At 39.2% G+C, this 22,852-nt stretch overlaps 1 pseudogene; it reads left to right on the top strand.

Annotated features, from left to right (window-relative positions):
• Nucleotides 1-1,085: 1,085 nt before the first annotated feature.
• LOC110209612 (large ribosomal subunit protein eL33 pseudogene) lies at nucleotides 1,086-2,493 on the top strand (annotated as a pseudogene).
• The last annotated feature ends 20,359 nt before the right edge of the window (nucleotides 2,494-22,852 follow it).

The following is a 22,852-nucleotide window of genomic DNA, read 5'->3' as shown; positions in this document are numbered from 1 at the left end:
TAGAGATGTTATTCTGAATGGGGATCTATTGGCTTCGTCAAACAGCCAAGGGGGGTGCAGGTCACAGATTTAGGAATCCCTGTTCTGTGTTCTACTACTTAAGATCTTAGGATGTGATTTCATTGTTTGTAAAGAGTAAGACATTAAAATCTCCCAATAAGCAAGTTGTGATGAGTTTATACTCTTTGAGGGCAGGGGTTATCTACCTGGCTTATGATTCTTTATCATCTACAGGGTTAAGCATATAACAGGTGCTCAATAGACATTCGTTGAATCAAAAGGAATAAAGTTGAGTGAGTGACTCATCTTTTGGAAATTTATAGTAATAATAGTTCACATTTATGCAGAAGGCTTTATAGTTAGGTCATAAAATGTTTCTTCCAACAATCTTCTGAGGAAGGTAATCTTTGTAACTTCAGATAACTTGTTTTACCCTCTAAACCTCACCTTTCTTATCATGTAAAATAATCCGTCAAGTCTTCATTAAGTGCCCACTATGTGTCAGGCACTGTGCCACGTCCTGGGATACAAATACAAAGAATGAAACAATCCCTACTCCCAAGAATTTTGTGTTTTAATGGAAGAGACAAGAAGTATGTGTAAAAATACATACAACCTAGTTAATAAATACAAAGTGGTTTGGGAGGAAGAGTATTGGTAGTTGCAGGCATCAGAAAAGGCTTCATTCAGGACATGGTAACTGAATAACATAAGAAGGGAGTATTTTACATAAGGAAGGGGTACATTCCAAGTGTGGGGGATGGCTAGAGCAAAGGCATGGTGGAGACAGGAAATAGAATGCCATGTGTAAGCAACAAAAAGAAGGCCAGTTTGGCTGCATCTCAAAGTGTGGAAGAGAGAGTAATGTCCAACAAGACTGAAAAGATAGATTGGGGTCAGGTTAAATAGGATTTAAAAGAGATAAACAGAAGAGTATATGTCTTATTCTAGAAGCAAGAGAAATAGGAGAGTCATAATGTCAGGCCTGTGCTTAAGGAAAATTACTTCTCTAACAGTATACGTATTATCAACTGGAGTGGTGAGAGACTTGAGGCATGGAAACCAATGGGGGGGTTGTTAGAATAATGGGTGAAGAAGGCCCAAAAGAAGGTGATAGCTGTGTGAGTGGAAAGAAGGGATAGTCTGAGAAAGATCATGAAGGAAGAAAAGGCAAGATTTGAAAACTGATTGAGAATCTGGCCCTTGAAGATCCAACCCCTTCATTTTATAGCTGATGACACCGAGGCTTTGAAAAGCTCCAAGACTTGCCCAAGGCTGCCTACTTAGCAAGTAGCAGAGTTAGGATTGATTCCAAGTCATTTGACGCTAACACTGATTCTCTTTCCACTAAACCAGAGTCAATGGTCTTTGTCAGAAATGTCTCAAGTCGGCAGCATAACCTATGAAATCCCAAATCTACCAGTACACCATTACACAGGGAATCTTAGACTGTGCCAGGCATTTCCAAGGGTACATTCTTGGGCCTTTGTGTCATTTTTCTTGGTGATCTTATCATCTCCTATTGGATTCAATTATCATTTATGCAGCTCATTCTCAGATTTATCTAGTCCTAACCTCTATCCTGCCCTTTACTCTCTCATCAGCTACTTTTTGGGCATCTTGCCCTAGCTGTCTCATAAAAACTCAACATAACTCAAAAACAGAATTTATTATGTCCCAGCTCCCTCACTCTACCAAAAAGTAATCTTCCCATCTTCTCAACTTTGAAGTTACAATCAAGGGTACCACTAGGTTACCAGTCACCCAGGTTCACAACCTCAATGTCATCGTTGACTCCCTACTTGTACTCCTCCCACATATCCAATCTGTTGTCATGTCTTTCTCCCCTTTGCTTGATTCACATAATCACCACCCTAGTATATGCCCTCATCATCTCATACCTTTACTATTGCAATAGCTTTCTGATTCATCTCCCTACCCCAAGGCTCTCTCTATTCTAGTCCATTCTCTGCTCAGTAGCACAAAGGATTTTCTTAAAGAGCAGGTCTACCCATGTCACCTCCCCTCCATTCGGTGAAATCCAGCATCTCCCTGTTATCTCAAGGATCAATATAAAATCCTTTGTCTAGCTTTTAAAGCTCTTTATAGACATCCTTTTCCCTCCATCTTGGAGCCGGGGAGGCCTGCTGGAAACAGGACTTCTAGAATAGCATAACGTCTGGAAGACTGTGGTCCAAGGCCATTTTTGCTGGCTATAAGTGGGACCTATGAAACTGGGAACATACAGCTCTTTTGAAAATTGAAGGAGTCTATGCTTGGGATGAAACTGAATTCTATTTGGGCAAGAGATACAAAGCCGAAAACAACACAGTGACTCCTGGTGGGAAACCAACCAGAACAAGAGTTATCTGGGGAAAAGTTACTCTAGTTCATGGAAAAAGTGGAATGGTTGGAGCCAAGTTCAGAAGCAATCTTCTTGCCAAGGCCATTGGACTCAGGATCTGAGTGAGGCTCTATCCTTCAAGGATCTAGAATGTGAAAACGGATTTAATAAAATTATACTTTTTTTTGCAAATGTTTATTTTGTTTTGGATGCCTTTTTCCTATTTGAGATCTATTTGTTGGTTGTTTTTAAAAATAAATATTTACTGATCTCTTTTGCTTTAAAGGAAAAAAAAGTTCTTTACAACCTGGCCACTGCCTACCTTTACAGTCTTCCTACACTTTATTCCAATCTCGCAGTACCTGCTTTCTCACTGTCCCAAACACACAATGCTCCATTTCCCCATTCCATGATGTTTCACTGGCTGTCCTCCATGCCTGGAATTGCCTCCTTCCTCCCCTCCACCTCCTGGCTTCCCTGGATTTCTTCAAGGCTCAGTTAAAATCCTGCCTTTTAGCCTTTCAGTTGAGAGGAACTGAATGCTATTTGAGCTAACTTTAATACTTATTGAATCAATACCACACATTCACTTTTATTTTCAGAATATTGGATGTTACAGGACCATGGGCTATTTTGGGTGCCTTTCTCTGAAAGACAAAGGTTAATCACGGTGTCTGCTTTAATCTAGAGCATCATAGTATCATTCTAATGAGGCCATTAGGTTGTAGGTTCTATTCCCATTGACCCCAGTTAACTTCGCTATCCTACATGGTGACAAAAAAAACACCCCCATCTCACAAATATATGCTCTTGGTCACAGGGAGGAATCTACTGAAAAAGTGTGGATAGATCAGCATAAGTTCATTGCCACTACCAAAAATACAACTCAAAGAATCTGTCTTACTGATGGAAGGCCAGAAGTCTTATCTTTGTATTTGAATATGATTATCTATTTTCAAATTTGAAACTGGAAACACTTTTGCAGTATATATTGATTTCCTTGCATCTCCATCAACCACATAATGCTTTGTCAACCAAAAATACCACCCTTATGAGTACCAAGGTTACATAGTTAATGTCTATTATGCTATCTGTTTCTTCCTCACCCTTTCTATAAGGCCTTCCCTAATGGTAAGCTATTTGGCCTCTCATATCATTTATTGTCTATATCATGCAGCTTATTACCTAAATATATAGTCTGTATCCTTTTTTCCTTGCTGTAACTTTATATAACTTTTCTCTGAGTAGGATCCGTTATCTTTACCATTTGTTTGCCATTTTTTCCCCTCCCAATGTCAGGTATATAGCAGGTACTCTATAAATATTCATTGGTCATTTGATTAACTTGTTCTCTGTGAACTTTCCAGATAATGATTTTAGCCTCTAACTCCTTGATGTCACTAAGGTAAAGCTTTGCCCAAAGCAATCTTGAGTCTAAAACTGGTTGGCATGATGAGGACTTAAGAATTATATGTCATGTCTAACATAATAAAATCATTAGTAGGGAGTAGAGCCTGTACCGAAAATAAAGCCTCAGGATAAGTCAAAGGTGTCAGAAATTGAAAGGAAACAAAATCCAGGCAAGCTCAGTATGTACAATTAATGGACAGTTTGCCACACATCATGTGCCTGTTTGCACCTATAGACAATGACGATCAGAAGGAAACATAGAATATTTGAGTTTTCATAGTCTGCATTGTTAAGCTTCATTCGCACAGACTTTCTTAATTGTTCTATCAAGGTAATCACTCAAATTGCGTTTTTAATTTACTCTTCTTTACTTCCTTCCTTCCCAAGGCCCAGTTGCTCGTAGTCTAGAAGACAAGGGGAATGGGAGATGTACAGAACACTTGAGGCAACATGGGACAATGGAAAGATTCCTGGATTTGGAGACAGGGGACCCACATTTGAAGCTAGGCTCTGCCACCTTCTCTTTGTGTGACCCTTGGCAAATCATTCAACCTGTCCTCATCTCTAAAATGAGGGGGTTGGAATAAATCCCTTCTAAATCTATGATTCAAAATTGGCTTATTAGAAGTGGTGCTGGGCTGGAACTCAAGCAACCTGAGATGTTGGTTCTAATTAACCTTATGACCTTGAACAAATCGCTTAGCCTTTGAATCTCAATTCCCTCATCTACCAAATGAATGGATTATATTCAATAATTTCTAAGGATCCTCCTAGCTCTAATGTTCTCGGTGTGATTTTTGAGTCAAGCATTAGGGATAAAGCATCATAAAGGGTGAAGAAGAAGCATTCTCCATGTCTACTGAGAAAAGAGCAAGAATAAAGAGTTTAACTTACAGAAGCATTTTACATAGGAAGTCTACACTAGAAAAAAAAACTGGTGGCTAAATTCTGAATTTCTTTGCTTTGGAAACTGTTTTATAGTGAGAAATAGTTCTTGTCTATATGCAGACTCTACAGGGTATTTCAAAAGCTTCAAAAGCTGTACTAATACTTTTGGGACATTCTGTAGGGGAATATTTCCTATATAGTACAGTGGGATGTATGAAGCTGAGATAACTGCACTATCATATGTGGTAAGTAGATCGCTGTTCAGACATTTTTCAGTCGTGTCTGACTCTTCATGACTCCATTTGGGGATTTCTTGGGAAAGATACTGTAGTGGTTTACCATTTCCTTCTCCAGCTCCTTTTTCAGATGAGGAAACTGAGGCTAACAGGATTAAGTGACTTGCCCAGGGTCATAGAGCTAATAAATGTCTAAGGCAGGACCTGAACTAAGGAAGATGAGTCTTCCTGACTCCAGGCCTGTAACTCTATCTACTGCACCACCCAGCTGAGGAAGTGTACATTTAGAGAATTAAAGGACTCATTCACATGGACAGCAAAGTCCCAAAGGATGATGGTGGGGGAAGGTAGGGAGAAGACAATCCCATTCCAGATGCTACAATCATTGAGAAAGCTGAGACAGTGACACATAGATGTCATATCTTTGCATGCCATAAATTCCTTCAGTACCAGAACTATGACTTTCATCTTTGCATCCCCAAACACTTAGTACAGTGCTCTGACAATAATAGATATTTAATAAATATGTATTGAATTGAAATCTACCAGGTCAGCCGCTAAGAGCTGTCATATAAATGGGACTACTTTAACCGGGCATTTGTCTCTTTTTTTTCTAATATTGAGACATTAATAATTAGTACAAAAAGAAAACTTGTCTATATACAACAAAGAGCAGCATATTGAAACAGACACACCCCCCAACTTAGCTTGTAGTTATCAGCACAATCCATGCTTTTCTTACAGAGAATATGAGTGTTTTCAAACAGTTATGTAGTAAATAGAAGCAAGTGTACATCTAGGCCATCCCAATGCTTCTTAAGTCACCCTGAGGTTGACTGAAGGTTCAGGCTGTTGTCTTTTCAGGTGCTATGCTCAGAGAAATCTTCCTGGCCTTTCTGAAGTCACAGAGGCATAGGCTATTAGAGCTAGGAGGGGCCTTAGACTCCAGTCGAGTTCTGTCATGCTACAGATGAGAAATCTGGGGCTCACACAGGGCAAGAGACTTCACGCAAGGAGATGCAAGGAGTTCCTGGCAAAGTTTGGACTAGAACCCAGGTTTCCTTATGCCCAGATAAGATAAACACTAAAGGAGGAAATTATTTTAAATGAGTATTTGAATGATGGGGTCAGCTAAGTGGCACAGTGGATAGAGTTCCTGAAATCAGGAAGACTCTTTTTCTTGAGTTCAAATCTGACCTGAGATACCTACTAGCTGTGTGACCCTGTGCTAGTCATTTAACCCTATTTGCCTCAGTTTCTTCATCTGTAAAATGAACTGGAGAAGGAAATGGCAAACAGCTCCAGCATTTTTGCCAAGAAAACTCTAAATGCAGTCACGGAGAGTCGGACATGCCTGAAAAACAATTAAACAACAGCAAATCTGAGTGATCCTTCCAACCTCCCTCCCTATTTGTTTCTGCTTGCCATAGAAGTGAATTCATCCCAAAGATTCTAATTATACTAAGTCTCCCAAACAATGGATAAATATTTAGGAAACATATTAAAAGAGATACAGTTAAACTTGACAATGATAGGAACGTGTGCTTTAGAGAAAGAGCCAGAAGCCATTGAAATGATTGAGGGTACTCAGTATGTCAGTTGTATGTAGCCTCTGGCAGAGAGAGAGAGAACATCAGATCTGTAACTAAGTCAAGGTGGCTGGGGCTTTGACCTGATATACTGGCATCCAGAAGTATGCATTTCTTCAGGGGAGGGAAGCAAGTGTTTTGTCCCCATAGTGCTCTAGTCCCCACATCTTAAGCCTTGTGATAAGGACCTCCTCTGCCAGCCTGAGCCCAAAACTCTACTACCTTGCCCAAATCTTGGCTGCTACCTTCAGAGTCCTGTGATCACGGTAGTCCTCTACAGAACCTCCGCAAGACTGCATCTGTGGAGGGCAAACTATCCCCTCTACTGACACACTTTCACCACATGCCAGGCTGTTAACTGTGCTAATGTGATTCTACAACTACTCCTCTACCTCCCTGTTCTTTTTTTGCCCCAGATTAAAAAAAAAAGTCCTCAACCGGAGCCCAGGCCCAAGGAGAGCCTCAAATAACAAAGAAACCAAGGAATCATTTATGCTGACTGTCAAATGATGACCATCTATTGGTAGAATAGCTCTGTCCTGGTAACGTAATCTAATGAGATGTATACTGCTGACTTAGAGGAAGCAAACCATTTCAGCTCTGTCCTGGGTCAAGTGCTGGACACTAATGAATCTTAATTTTAATCTCTCTTAAATCAGTATATAGATTTAGTATGCTGAAATTACTGAATAACTGTGACCAAAAGATAATGAAGAAACATCGTGTGTCTGTGTTCAGTATAACCCCTGCAGAGATGAGTCATCTCTAACCATATTAAGAGATGAACCACAGGAAGGGTCATAAACCTTCGGCTCTTAACCAGGAAATTCAATTCGACAAGTAATTATTAAGCACCTACTGTGTGCCTGCCTTTAGGGGATAGGAAGATAAAAAAGCCTTAGTCCCTGTTATCTTTTTTTTTCTGGTTATTAAGTTTACATTTAAGTGATAGCATGTGGGAAAAGTGGAATAAGAAAGGATGTAAGTTTACAAACAGACACAGGACTGAACAGCTGACATTGACTTTGTTCTTTACAAAGCACATTACTTATTATTATCTCATTGGATCCCCCATCTTGTGAGATATTGTCAAAATTTTACAACTGAGAAAAATGGAGCGCTGATGGATTAAGTGATTCACCCATAACACCACTACTAAGTGTCAGATGGCAACATTCTAACTGAGGTCTGTCCGGAACAGAAGTCTAGAAATCTTGACAATCCCAGTGCCTCAAGATGTGCTAAGAGATGCACAGAGAGTTGTGCCAGGTCTGAGGGAGGAAAGGTCATTTCCAACTCAGGGGATCAGGGGAGGCTTTAATGTCATGAAACAAACTCATAGGTTAGGGGGGTTTTTGGTGTCATGGAGCCCTTTGGTAATCTGGTGAAGTATATGGATCCCTTCTCAGAACAATATTTTTAAATAATTAAGGAAATGCTGAGTTTCAGTTAAAGGCTAGTACAAATAAAGATGTATTTTTCTTTTCCATCAAAGTCCAAGAACTCCCTGAAATTCATCCATTGACACTGTGAGGGTCTGCAGATCTCAGGTTAAGAGTCTCTGCCACAGACATTGAGACTGAGTTAGTGGGAATATCTTTTGCCTATTATCATGACTTTTGCCCATTAAAAGGTAGGTGGTACAAGGGATAGAGCACTGGACCTGGAGCCAAGAAGACTTGAATTCAAATCCAGCCTCTGACACTTATTAACTATGTGACCAAGTGGCAAGTCACTTAACCTTGTTTGCCTCAGTTTCCTTATCTGTAAAATGAACTGGAGAAGGAAATGGCAAAGCATTCCAGTATCTTGGACACAACCGAACAGCAACTTTTAAAAGAAATTGAAGGATGAGGGATGCAGGCAAGTTTTCTTAGGGGAAAAAACAGAAAAGGAACAACAAAAAAATCAACAACCTAAGAAATGTTAGTAAATCCTTAATCATGAAAGGACATTTTTTTTTTGTTTCAGGCTGAATGCAAATAACAAATAAAATAGATTATATCATTGCACTACAAATCCTGGGTTCACCAAGCTACCCTAGGAGAGCAGTCTCTTTCTTTGCAAGCAGGAACCAGGCATTGTCAGAAAAGCTGCCTAATCCTGAAAGCCTATTGAGTAAAGAATATGATTGACAGGACAGAATAGCACTAATCTCACTATTGTGTTCTCACTCCTTCTCCCCCTGTCAAAACAAAGACAGTTATGTTCCTGTAAGTGAGTGATTGATGGGGCAGATTGTCCTTTATGAGGAAGTGGCATTTCAGTTCTGAATCATGGAAGCAGCGGACACCTATTTGTTACAGGATGATAAGCCAGAGAACAGACCCTTTCCTGGATGATGGCCTTCACCTGGAGCTCACCCCATGGTCTTCACAGAAATCTCTATCTATTCACACACCTTGAATCATCAGAAACTACCATCTAGTTAGGCCAACCCTGCACCTGGTTTCTCTAGCAGTGTCCAGAAACACTAAAGAAAATGAAAATAATAGAGAATAAGGAGAGAGATCTGTTTTTTCCTTTGGGGGCATAAACGTTGATTATTGCTGGCAACCTTGAAAATACAGAATATACATTTTGTAATTTGTACTGAGTACATTGTCTGTGTGGATTTTGCAGATTAAAGGGTAAGTGTAAAGAACAAAGAAGAGGACGGGCAGGAGGAAAATAACACTAGTTAACAGAAGAGAAAGTCACTGAAAATAAAATAACTTAAGGACAAGATGGAAAGGACATTAATTGGATAGCTATTAGGTAAGGCATTGGGAGAAGCGTGAAGGGAGATAAAATAATGAATAATATATAGCTTCTATTCCCAAGGGATTAACAACACAGCTGGGAAGGAAGATTGAAAGAGCAGTGACTGGGGAGTCAGGAGATAAGAATTCTGGTCCCAATCTCCTGAGAAAATCATAGTGTGACCGTGGACCCAAACACCGTGTTATGTTGGCTAACCAAAGGACAGAGCATTGAGTGCAAATGGGGCATGAGATGTCCCAGATCCAGGTCTGGACTCTTGCATGATATGTCATAGTCTCAGAGTGTCTTAGAGTTGAATGAGACCTCAGAGGCTATCTAATCAAACCAACACAAATCCCTCACAACATGGCTGACAAGTGACTGTTGATCCTTTGACTTCTACATAAAGATAACCCAGTGATTGGAGCTCAGACAGAGTTGAGGAAAAGCCTTCAATTTTTGGATGCCTTTCGTGAAGGTGATTGATTATTTTTTTAAACTTGTGTAAGACACGACATTTATCCCTATTGAGTTTCATCTTATGAGCTCTGGCTCAGTGCTCTGATGTATCAAGCTCTCTTATGAATACTGATTCTGCTATCCAGCATGTTAGCTCTCCTTCCTACCTTTGTGCTTTCTGTCAGTTGGATACTGTGCAAGATATGTCTTGAATCAAATCATTAATAAATATATTTTAAAAAACAAAAACAAAAAACAACACCAGCATACAGCTATGCACAGAAACCTGTGGTCTTCTCTTAGAGACACCCTCCCAATCTGGCATTGAACTGTTAATGACTAGTCTTTGAATCTTATTTAATAATTGCCAACGATCATCAAACTAGTGTCTGAGGGAGGGCGCAAACTCAGGTCTTCTTGTCTTCAAACCTAGTGCTCTATGCCTACTTACCAAAGTCCAGATTTCTTTTACCTTACTCTCTACCTCAGTAAGACAGGATGGAGGGAGAAATAGAGATTAACTCACTTCACATCCATGGACTTTTTTCATCTGCAAAACAAGGAGGTTTGATTACAGAACCCTAAGATCCCTTTCGGACTAGCATTTTGTGGTGTTAAGTTCTGCTGTAAAGTGATGAGCTCCTCAAACATTTGCTACAACCAAATGAATGTTAATATGTGATACAATTCTTTTGGGAATCTCTGCATGTATTCTAGTAGGATTTCCATCCTTCTGAATGCATGGAGAGTTCTTTAGGAATTGCTTAGAGCCAGTTGTCAAAGAAAATTTAATTAATGTAAAAGTCATGCCACTTTTTAAATGATCACCCATCTAATTTCCCAGATTTGGAAATTATTTTATTTAACAGAGATTTGGCACAAAGCCTAGATCACCTAAAATGGTATCACCCACATGGAAAGCACTGGGGACCTGCTTCTGGGAGACAGGAGGACTGACCCACGCATGAACATCCTATAATGTGCTATCACATACTTGGAAGCAGCCTCTTTCCATTGGTTTTATAGCAAGAACTGGGTGTGTCTTTAAAACTACCTAACTGGGACAGGGTCTTTCTTTTTTGTTCCACATGCAGGGGTAAAGGACTTGCTCTTTCACAAAGTTGACACCATACAATAATTGAGGCAGGGCCAGAAGGCTACCTACCCATCCCTAGGTCATGTGGCCCCTTGAAATAGGCTTAGGGTTTTGGCCTGTTTTGTTTGTACTTTTCAGTACTAGGTACAGAGAGTCCCCAGCCCTGATTTTTAAATGGTTAAATGGTCCTGGGGTATCATGGACCTCCCAAAATTGATAGAACACAGTAGATGGGAGACTCTAACCAGTGGTGGAAAAGAGAGAGCCTTCATCCCCCTCTTCATACTAGAGAACTTTGGGGAAGGGGAGAAATGTAATAGATGTGAACCTCAGACATTGACAAATCCACTATTAAGTTTAGATAGTCCTACAAAACCAAATCTGTTTAATATTTAGAAGATTAGAAGATTGTGCATCCATAGAGTCAATATGATGTAGTAGATAAAACACTGGATTTGGAGTCAGGAAGACCTGAGTTTGAATTCAACTGCTTTTATTTACTGGCTTCATGATGCTGTCTGGGCAAATCACCTGATTGTTCTTAACCTCAGTTTTTTCATCCGTAAAATAGGAATAATAATAATACCCAGCTCACAGGATTGTTGTGAGGATCAAATGAAATAATATATAGAAGCTACTTCGTGACTTTTAAATAGCATAAAAACATTAGTCATTATTATTATAATTACTTGTGAGCTGAATAATAAGTGAATTTATGGGGACAAAGAATGCAGAGGATGCTTGAATCCTAACTTAGTTACTTACCACTCACCAGCTGTGTGACCTCAGGAAAGGAACTTTCCCAACCTAGGCTTTAGTTTTCTTCCCTGTGAAATGAAAGGGTTGGGCTGAGTGACTTCCATGGTTCCTTCTAGCTATTTGGAGATCTTAGTACTCTTGTCTGCATAATACACTGATCATTTTGCAATTGATTTATTTTGGCCAAATGTCTGTCTTTCTTTGTACAAATCCTCTCTCCTCAAGTAGGGGAGAGATGCGTAAGCTCCAAGAAAGTAGAGTCTGAGTTTGTGAATCTCTTTGCCCCCTCAGTGCCCAGCATAGGGTCTTGTGCCTGGTAAGACTCTCAAGTGCTAGGTGATGACAAGAAAAGTTGGGATAACAAAGCCCAACCACAAAGTCCAAGTGCTGGATGAGGCAGAATATAAGCACTTTTGGAGGTCAGAGACAGCAGAGAACTCCCAGCCCAGAAAGACAGGCAAGACTCTGCACTAACATTCAAGACCTGAATAATCTCCTTGAAATAATACTGGATTTTTAAAGGCTGTTTCAAGCACCTAAACAGATCTCATACCACTCTTTAATAGTTATAATGGCATTTTTCAAAAAAAGCATACTGAATAATGGGATTCACTCAAACTGGTGTAGGTTACAATATTTGCTACTTCCCTTCTTATAAATCTTAACCTGTTTTTATTTTTCTCCTCCCTCCCCCTTGAGTACCACCCAGCTTTTGTCTATTGGACTGGCCAGTGAGCGATGCTACTTCTCAAAATTACTCCATATTCTTCCTGTGTCTCTATATGTACTAAGTAGATCAAATGCAAAACAGTCTCTTTGGTAGATGGTGATATTATGTATGATGCAAGCATTTGAGATCTCTGTGAGATTTGTGACAAACTGTGGTAATGGTAGGGAGGGCTTGTCCTCTACGTTTTCTTCTTTTTTAAGGAGGTCCTTGGCAAAGTTGTGTGTGTGTGTGTGTGTGTGATGGAGATGGAGATAGTGGCATAGGACTTGCAACCATTTACATACATCAACACACAGAGGAAGTGAAGGAACAAGATATAGAGATTACCAGTGATGTAGCTGCTAATAACCATCCAGTCATCTAGGTGATGCCTTCTAGTCACACCAGGAGCCATCTCCAGTTGCCCTGATCTCTATCTGGCCATTGGACCAAGATGGCTCCAGAGGAGAGAGTGAGGCTGCTGACCTTGCACAGCCCTCCCTCACTTAAATCCAATTCACTTATATGTCATAGCATCATCTTCCTGATGTCATAGTCCTCTTCAAGAACAAAGGACAAGCAACAACAACAATCTAGTCACACAACATTGTTTACAGTTGTTGTTAACTTCTTCCAAGCCTATTCTCCCTTTTGATGACTTTACGAGAGAATCCAACCTCAGTGTCTTTTTCATTTGATGGGATGGTTTGTTCCCTGTAAAAGTTTTGGTTTTTTGCACACATTCTCTACCTCCCAGATATAACTAAGGCAGAAGTCAGTCTCCCTAGATTCCAACAGGAAAGAAAATAAGTAAGTTCATTTCCGTTGGGCCTATGATATACCCTGACATGATTTTAGCCCATTAAAATTCAGAACTTCCTGCCTTCAAGCTCCTATGGCCTTAGAGATCCTGGCTTAAGAGCTGGAGCTTATAAACTCCGCAAGACCAAGGACCTTTGATGGAGGTTCTCATTTTGTGGAATATTTCAAAGTATTATTTGTGGAGTATTTACAAGCTCTCGGTCTTGCCACCATCACCACAAAGATAGTAAAGACCCCATAGTGACTAGAAATCAAAGCTGTAATGAAGATGATGCAACATGGCTGAGACTCTGTGCCAGAGAACTGAAATTTAGAAGATGTCAATTTTTAAAAAATAATCATCTTAAAAGATGGTGCAATTTTAAATTTGTTTTATGTACTGAACTTGTACTCCAATACTAGTATAGAAACAACCGACGTTAATGTTTAATTAACAAGAATAATTAAAATAAGAAAATACTAGATGAAATACTTCTCTCCTTAGGTGACTATACTCCAATTATGCGCCCAGCCCTATCCTTCTCACTCTTTCTGTGAGATCCTCCCCAGAACTAGCATTGTGGCATCCATGTGTCTTCCTCACAGGTTTAATGTCAAGATATTCCCTCCTAATAAGGGACTGAAGTATTCCTTCTCCCACTCAACTGAATTTGTCCTAACTCTTTTTTGTATTATTTGTGTATCATGAATGACAACAATGATACGAGTTTTATAATACTTGCTCCAGGCTCTGAAATTTTTTCTGATGGCTCTGCTATCAACCCTTTGTATCTTAAATAATATTATCATCACCCACATGGGATCTGCTGCAATGAGCATTGGGGGATTAATGAAATATTGATGACTAACTGAATGGCTTGGCGATTCATCTGCATGTTATAATTTGGGCAATGCAGAGTTTTCATTCACTTTGTTTTTCCACTGTCAGAGTTTAGACCTATATCATTTCCTCTGCTGTAGATTTTACTGAGGATGCTTTGCAGTGTTCCTGAGTTTGATGCAATTGTTATAATGTCATCTTCACGGAAGATTTATAGGAGCTCACCCTCAATAGAGAATGCTGTCTAACACTGTACAGAATCTGTGTCTTATGGAAGGCAATGGGAAAAGAAGCTAAATAGGAACTTTCCAGCTGAAGGGAACACAGGAGAAACTGGATTTTAAAATTCATATGGACCCATAGAATGACAAGGAGGGAAAATCATAATTCTCCTTGTTTATCTCTTTCCCTTATTGTTCAAGTGGTACTGAACACTTGATTCCGGAATCCTAAACCTCACCTCCTGCTTTTCCCTGGACTATTCTTCGAACTACATCCCAGTGGCCCTCTCATACTGACAGCAGTTGACTTCTTTGGCCTCCTGCTCTGACTGGTGGGGTAGCTAGGTAGTGCAGTGGGTAGAGCACTGGGTCTGGAGTCAGGAAGACCTGTGCTCAGATCTGGCCTCAGAAACTGGCTAGCTATGTGACCCTGGACAAGTCATTTAACTTCTGTCTGCCTCGGCTTCTTCATCTGTAAAATGGAATAATAATAGCACCAACCTCCCAGGGTTGTGTAGATCAAACGAGATGATACATGTAAAGCACTTAGCACAGTGCCTGGCACATGGTAGGTCCTATATAAGTGTTGGCTATTATTGGTGAGTTCCTCCTCAAAACCTCCATTTGAAGAAGTACCCACCTCAGCCATGCTCACTTTTAACCTGAATGCCCTTCCAGCTCCCTGGGCTATTTTTCTACTTTGCCCCTGGCTGGGTAATTTCCTACACCTCCCTCCCTTTTCCAGTTTTCTTTTATGTGTTGTCTTCCTTGGTTAGAATATAAGTTCCTAATAAATGTTTTGTCTAATCTGATCTCTTAAATGTGACGTGTCTTCTTCTTTAGACATTCCTCTGACATTGCCTCTTTTTTCTTCAAATTCTACACACCAGGCTCTAGAACTCGTCTTTTGATACAGACATCACATCCTTGCTCTTTCAGTTCCCAAAGCTGTATTCCATGTTATAGTTCTGTCCCAATCTTCATTCCATGGCCCACATCAGAACATCTGTATTACCCTATTCAAGGAAGCAGGTCTGTGGATCTGTTGGACAGAGAGTCAAGAGTATTTGCTAATAACCCTAGAAAAGGCACTAGCCTATGCTGAGGCTTCTAGGAGGGAGCATGTAGGCCCCTGATATTTTAGTGGGAAAGCTGAGTGCAGTGGAAGACAATAAAACATGGCAGCCTTCTGGGTCAAGGAGGAAGAGGCAACCCTAGATGACTTTTTCTGTGTGTTTATGTTCCTCACTGTTGAGAGGACATTCTCTCTGGCTATCCCCCATGCTTGTAACACTCTTCTTCCTCTGCTCTGATTCCTGACCTCCCTGGCTCCCTTTAAGCTCCAAATAAAATCCCACCTTCTACAGGAAGCCTTCCCCAACCCCGCTTAATACTAATGCCTTTTCTCTTTTAATAAATTCCTATTTATTACATAGTTTGCTCTGTATTTTTTGTTTGTGTGTTGTCTCACCCATTAGATTACAAAATCCTCGAGGACAGGGATGGTCTTTTGCCTCGTTTTGTATCCCCAGTGCTTAGCATGATGCTTGGTACATAATAGGTACTTAATAAATGTTTATTGAATGCATATTGAATGAACGAATGAAGTCCTGTGCATCAAGCTTGGAGCAAGCTATTTGAGGTCTTAGATCCAGAAAATAACCAAGAGTGTTCATAACACTGCATCAAGAAGCCAGGAAGAGCTTCCGAGCATTTTCCAATTCTCTTCCCCTTGCCTGTGTCCAAGATTCAGGACCATCCCTGCCCTGATATCCACCAAAGGCAGACATTACGGAACTGACATCCACAGTTCTTGCCAGATCCTAGCTTGTTTTGCACTTTACGTGGAGCATCTTTCATGGCAAAGACTCTATGAGATAGGGGGTGCTGTAAACTTACATAAAGAAATTCTTCATGGGCATATGGTGACCATGGGCACGTGATGTAACTTCTCAGCATTCCAGGCAACTCTCTCAGACAGTAAATTAGAGAAAAGATGCTGACCTTCCTTGAAAGGAGTTTCCAAATGGGGAGTCCCTACCCTTAATAAAATCACAGTCCAACCCAACACCCAAACTGTAGCTGTTGTGTCTCTTTTCAGTCATCAATGTCCCTCCTAAAAATGTGCTGCACGATCGTGAACAGACCACTATGGATGTTGTCTAAGGCAGAAGCAATTCATAGCACAATTGGCACTGCTTTTTGTGATCTAGTTAGCCCAGAGAGCTTTATAATAGGATCATAAATTTTTGAACTGTAAGAAGCCACAGGGATCATCAGATCTAATCCCCTCACTTAACGTAGGGTGATTCCTTGACTTGGAAGCTTTGTCTGTGAAAGGCAGGAATTTAGAACAAAGAGTTTCAGATGAAAAAACTGACTATTACTCACAGAATAACATCATCCCTGATAGTGCCTATCTCACATAGGCCTCCAGAAAAGTTAGACTAGGATTTAGGTTCTTTATTTACATAAAATCAAAGCTCACAAACCCCTAACCACCACCTATTTACTTTTACTAGTCAGCCAGAGGGCACAATGAGTTTAAAGGAAAGGCATTGAATGAAATAGTATAGTGAGAAAAGTAGCAATAGAAAAGTACTCTGCAATAAATTCACGTATCTGTAGTAGAGAGTGGACAGTCATAGCAATCATGCATGGGCAGTCACACATATAGGGAATATACAAACATATGCACAGAAGAGCACACATATAGGGGGAAAATATAGTCAGAGTGTATATGTGGAAGACCATACTTGTACACAATGCATGTGACCAGCATACAATCAATAACTTAATCAAGAAACACTTAGTAAGTGCCTACTATGTGTCAGGCACTATACTGAGTGCTGGTGGGATATTTCTCTGACATTCTACCTCTGCTGTTACCTTAGGTCCTAAGGTCCCAAAGCTCAAGGTGACATTAATACTTCCCAAGAAAGGATATGTCACTACTGCTCTCTGCTCGGTGTTGGTGTCATGTCTCCACTAATCCACGCTGGATCTACATCAAATGGATCTCCATCACACTGCATTAAGTCTTTCCCACTTTCCACTGGGCATCACACTGAGTGTTTGCTGATCCCCACTACTTTTTCTCTTTGGTGGGACTTTTTATAAGCTCACTTCCCAGAGTTAAGGTCCAGTAAAAGGCAGGTCTTCATATCATCTGACAGAGGAAAAGTAGCTTTCTCTCCACAAGGATAAAGGTCTATCAGTTTCCAGGGGCTACCATTTTTAAAAATACACACACAGCAGCCAGCTAACTTGAGCTCACTTGCCTTTTGAAATGATTTGCTTTTCTGGAACTATTCTTGCCTCGAGCTTCTATCTTCTTTAGGGTTAAAAAGTTCCTTTTTTTTTTTTTAAACTCTACTCAATTCCTAATTGTCAGTCTGCTTTCCCACTCCACCCATTTCAGGTGTCTTCATTACAACAGATGGTAGAAAGGCATTTGGACTTCCCTAGCATTCAAACCCTTCTGAAGTCTCCCATGCAAATGAACAAAAAAGGCTAAGTCAGGGTTCTCACCTTCCATTTCATATCATTATGGTAACATCCTGCCTTTCATATCCATGTGGGGGCTATGTTTTCACCTATATTGAATCTCAAAGCCCCTCTCAATCATTTTCCATTCTCTCTTCCTTTTCTTTGTCCTCTATATTTTCTTTTTGGCAAAACCAACCACTTTTTGGCCTTTCTGATGTTCCATCTGATGCTGAGAGCTCCTCCTTTAAAAAAACAAACAAAATAAAACAAATCCTTCAGTTCATTTTGCTATCCTCCCAAGCTATCATTTGATATATTTTCTACTTTTTACAGCCAACCTCCTAGACAGTGTTATCTATGATGACTGCCTCTACAACCTTGCCTCTTAGCTCTGCTCTCTAATTTCTAACGCTGTCACTTAAATGAAACTGAAATTGTTGTCTCCCAGAGTACCAATAACACATTTTAAAATCTTATTTCATTTTTAAAATGTTTTATTTATTTATTTTTAAAATATCACCATTTCTTCTGGTATTCCCCCCCCCAAGCCATCCCATATAACAACTAGTATTTTTTAAGCCAAAATGAAAAAGAAGGGAAAAAAAAAACACAACAGAACTGATCAATACACTGGAAAAGTCTGAAAACCTCTGCAAAGGGGTAGGGTGGGAGAATCTTTTCATATCTTTTCTTTGAAACCATGCTTTTCTTTAAAAAACTTTGTATGGTTGTCCTCTCCGTTTACATTGTTGTAGTAATTGCATATATTGTTTTCTTGGCTCTGTTTATTTCACTCTGCGTCAGCTCTGTTCATTTCTCCATATATTCATCACATTCATCATTTCTTACTGCATGGTAACATGCCATTATATTAATGTGCCACAATTTGTTTACCCATTTCCCAACTGATGGGCATCTACTTTGTTTCCAATTCTCTGCTATCATCCAAAGTGCCACCATAAATATTTTGGTGTATGTGGTGACTTTTTTTTATGATATTTTTGAAGCTATTCCCCTATTTCATTTGTGTTATCAGTTCTGTTAGCATATTTGTACATATATTGAGAGCATTCTTGTTTCACATGTCAAAAGGGAATAGGCCAGGTTTTTCAAATGACTTCACAGTCAAATAATTGACTGAAAGATTCTGAGAATTCATTATCCCATTGAGTCTATTGTTTATATATATTTTTTAAAAAACCATGTTTTTCCACAAGCAAAATGATGCCTTAGAAAAGCTATCTGCCAACAAGATGTTTCCCTTGCATCTGTTAAGATAATAAAAAATCCCTTTATAGATGTAACAAGGCATAACTTTATTTGATGATCTTCTGATTATTAATATCAAGTGAGGCACAAAGCAGGTGGGCATACATTCCCAAAGTTGTTTACCATGATCAAAGAGTTTGACCAGAACAGAATTTAAGTGAAAAAGGAATTCATTCCCAATCGATCAGCTAGTCGTAGGCTGAGGCCCATGGACTTCATGTGAATTTGAATGGAAAATATCCCAATTTTCACTAGTCTCTGATTGAAATTAAGCATTTCCTTTCATTATTTAAGAATATTATTCCAAAAAGATGTCCATGGGTTTTACTAGATTACCAAAAGTGTTAATGACCCACATCAAAGAAGGCTCAGAAAAGCTTCTGTCAATGGAATGTTCTAGCTATCACCTGCTTGTGGATGACATGCTACTTGTGTCCAACCCTGGAATGCTACAGAGACTTCTTAAGAAAATCTTCAGCTTCTCAAAGTTGTTGGGCTTAATTAGGAAAAATTAAATGCACTGTCTGTCTCTCTTAACTGGTATCCTTTTTTTTCCCAACATTTCTATCTTAGAATTTCTGGTTTCTTTCAAGAACTAACTCAATTCGAACTTCTAAAGCAGCCTTTTTGATTCCTGGCACTCCTCTTGCCCTCTCTTCCCAAACTTGCTGGAGCCTTCACCTGAAAACTTCCGCCTGCCCTGTGTGTATCTCATGCATGCCTTTGTGTCTGTAAATGTTGTCTTCTCCCAAAAGAATGCAAAATGGGGATTATTTTTTACCTTTCTTTATATTCCCAGTACTTAGTACAGTGCCTGGCACATAGTCAGGATTTAATAAATGTTTGTGGATTATTACAATACCTTCTAGTTGGTCTCCCTACTTCACTTCTCCCCCCATTTCAGTGTATTCTCCATCCATTCGTCAGATTCATCTTCTTAAACTGCAGGTCTGATCGTGTCAATCCCTTCCCCATTCAATAAACTCCAGTGACAATCAACTATAAAATACTTTGTTGGGCTTTGAAAGACCTTTATAATCTGGCCCTTTTCTACCTTTTCAGTCCTCTTGCACCTTACTTATTCCATGTACTCTGCAGTCCAGTGACACTGGCCTCTTTGCTGTTTCTTGAATAAGACACCCCATTTCCTTACTACATACATTTTCACTGGCTGTCCCACATGACAAACTCTCTCCCTTCTTATCTCCACCTCCTGGACTTTCTACTTCTTTCAAGTTTCATCTAAAGACCCACCTTCTGCAAGAACCCTCCCAAATCTTAGTGACTTCTCTCTGAAACTATCCCCTACTTTACCCTGCACATAGATTACTTGTACATGGTTGTTTGCATAGAATGGGAGCATCTTTCTTTGTATCCCAAGGGCTTAGTACAGTTTTCATAGGAGGTGTCTAATAAGTGCTTATTGATTTGCTTGCTTACTTGATTGAAGTGGGTGAAAAGTACCTAAAGTCCAAACTATGATATGATGGTCTGTTGAGTTGATTCATTGGTATATGTAGCTTGGACAGACTTTCCAAGATTTACCTCTCTGTGCCCAGACTTTAATAGAAAGAAGAAATTGGTCTATATTGCATTTGGGAAAGCAAGCAACACTTCCCCTTGACCCAAACTTTTCCCTGCAACAGAATCTCATCTTGATCACATTCATATCCTTCTGTTGGTGTGATATGGTAGCAGCAAATCATGAAAAAGAGAGCTCACCTTATTGATGTTCACATAGCATTTCATACTCCTATTCTCATGTAACCCTTGAAGTTTGCAGTCTCCCACAGACTAGGGAATAAAAATGTAACAGCTATTAAAGAATATGTTTTAATGATTGCTGAAGATTTAGCTTCCTCCTTTATAAAATAAAGGGATTCTTTTTAGCTTTACAATTCTTTGCCTGTGATTTGTTGGTTTTCCAATTTTAAAATCAACTAAATTGTTCTGTTTGCTTCTCACTTGTGATCTCCTCCCCAACTATCCCCTCTAATTAATTTGCCACCCACACTACTGTGCCTGTTCTCTGCATGGACATCTCTTCATATCTTCTCCACTCACACCTGGCTTCGTTATTCTTTTGTTAGGCTGTATTTATGTCTCTGCTCAGTCTTGTTCCTCTCCTAAAGTTCTATTTTCCCCCCTTTACTCCATTAGGAGCCTATTAATGTTAGTTTTAATGCCAACATATGTGCTAGACCCTGACTTCCCCCGCCCCATACTATTATGAAAAGCTAAGTGCTAGATGCACGATTCTCTTTTGTCACAAAGGTTAGGAGGAAACCTCTGGAAGATGATGGTCTTACCTTCCACAACTTTCATCCTCAATTTCTATGATACTTCCTTAACTCATTAGAGCAAAATTAAATGCAGTGTTTAAGATGTAACATTGAAGACTTATTTTAGATGTTTTCCTTTCATTTTATGAATGCACTTTCAAATTCTAAATATAAATGCCAAAGAAAAATATGCTGAATCCTCTAATAGATAAAGACTCTTTTGATTTGGAAGAGTATAGATGGTACATGTTAAAAAAGAAAAAGAAAAACACTTCATATTTTCCTTTTGAGCTTGGAAAAAACATTGAAGGAAACATTAAGTAACATTCTTGAATTTTTCTGCAGCAGGTAACAAATTGTCAGGGGATCCTCCTCCTTAGCATGTCTCTTTTCTTGGCTCCTCAGTTTTCCTCCCTCCTCCCTAACTATTCTCTCTCTATTTCCTTTGCTTTTTCCTCTTCCTTCTCATACTCACTTAATTAGACAGACATTTATTAAGGCTGTTACTAGTCCTCTTTTTTTTTATTTTATACCCTCTCTTTTGGTGATCTTATTCATTCCTAGTTTCAATTATCATCTCTATTCTGATAACTCCCAAATCAATATTTCATATAGATTTATATTTTTATATTTTTATTTTTATCTATATCTTTATAGATTTATTGAACTCTCTTATGGTCAAAAGATACATTTCCAACAGCGTCCTGGACACCTCTACTGGAATGTCAAAATAACTTCCTCAAATATAAAAAGTCTAAAATTGAAAATATTATTTGACTCCAAAAGCTACTTTTCTTCCTAACTTTCTGTCTTCATCAAAAGTATTATTTTTTTTCTCATGTTCCTTTTACAACAGGAAAAAAAATAGACTTCTAAAAAGGTTATGAGCCCTCATCCAAAAAGTTAAATGGCCAGCAAGAAGCAAAAATGAGATCAAAAGAAAAGCCTTCTAAACCCTTCCCATCCAAAATTCCTTCCACTATACCATCCTGTCCTCCTACCAACTATCAGTTTTGATTGGATACATAGAGATAGATAGATAGATAGATAGATAGATAGATAGATAGATAGATAGATAGATAGATAGATAGATGGGATGGACAATTAAACACTTATGATGTGCTAGGCACTGTACTAAGGACTCAACAAGATGGTCTCCACTCCCAAGAAGCTCATATTTTAACAGGGGAAGACAAAACATAAATGAGAATTTGAAAGCAGTGGTACTTGCACAGGGGCCAGGAAGCTTGTGAGGAGGTAGAGCAGTCCAAAGAGTGAAGTGATCTGGGAGTGAAGTGGGCAGCATGTTTGGAGCACTCTAAAGGAATGGTGATCTCAGCCAGGGACTCAACAATCAGCAAAACAGGCCTCGGTGAAGTTACCGTAAGGTGAGTAGAAGTAGGAAATGGTACAATATAGTATCATTTTATAGCAATGATCATGGTGATAGGACTTGCTTTAAATAATTTTAAGTGCATCAATGTTAATTTAGCTATAGCTGTTAGTTTTGATTTATTTAATATTAACCTGAAGAAATGTGGCATAGTTGCAAATCAATTACTACTCAGTGGCTTGGTATACTTGCTATGAATACCAAAGTATAAATGACATCTGTTAAGGTCTAAGAGTTTCTTATTTATACTTATATGACAGAATGAATAAACTATTGCTTTAGATGAGAATGCAAAGCTTCAGATTAAGTAGTTCTAGAGAAACT

The sequence above is a fragment of the Phascolarctos cinereus genome, unplaced genomic scaffold, assembly GCF_003287225.1.
Source record: "Phascolarctos cinereus isolate Bilbo 61053 unplaced genomic scaffold, phaCin_HiC Scaffold_3;HRSCAF=262, whole genome shotgun sequence".
NCBI lineage: Eukaryota > Metazoa > Chordata > Mammalia > Diprotodontia > Phascolarctidae > Phascolarctos > Phascolarctos cinereus.
This window is presented reverse-complemented; position numbering and strand designations above follow the sequence as displayed.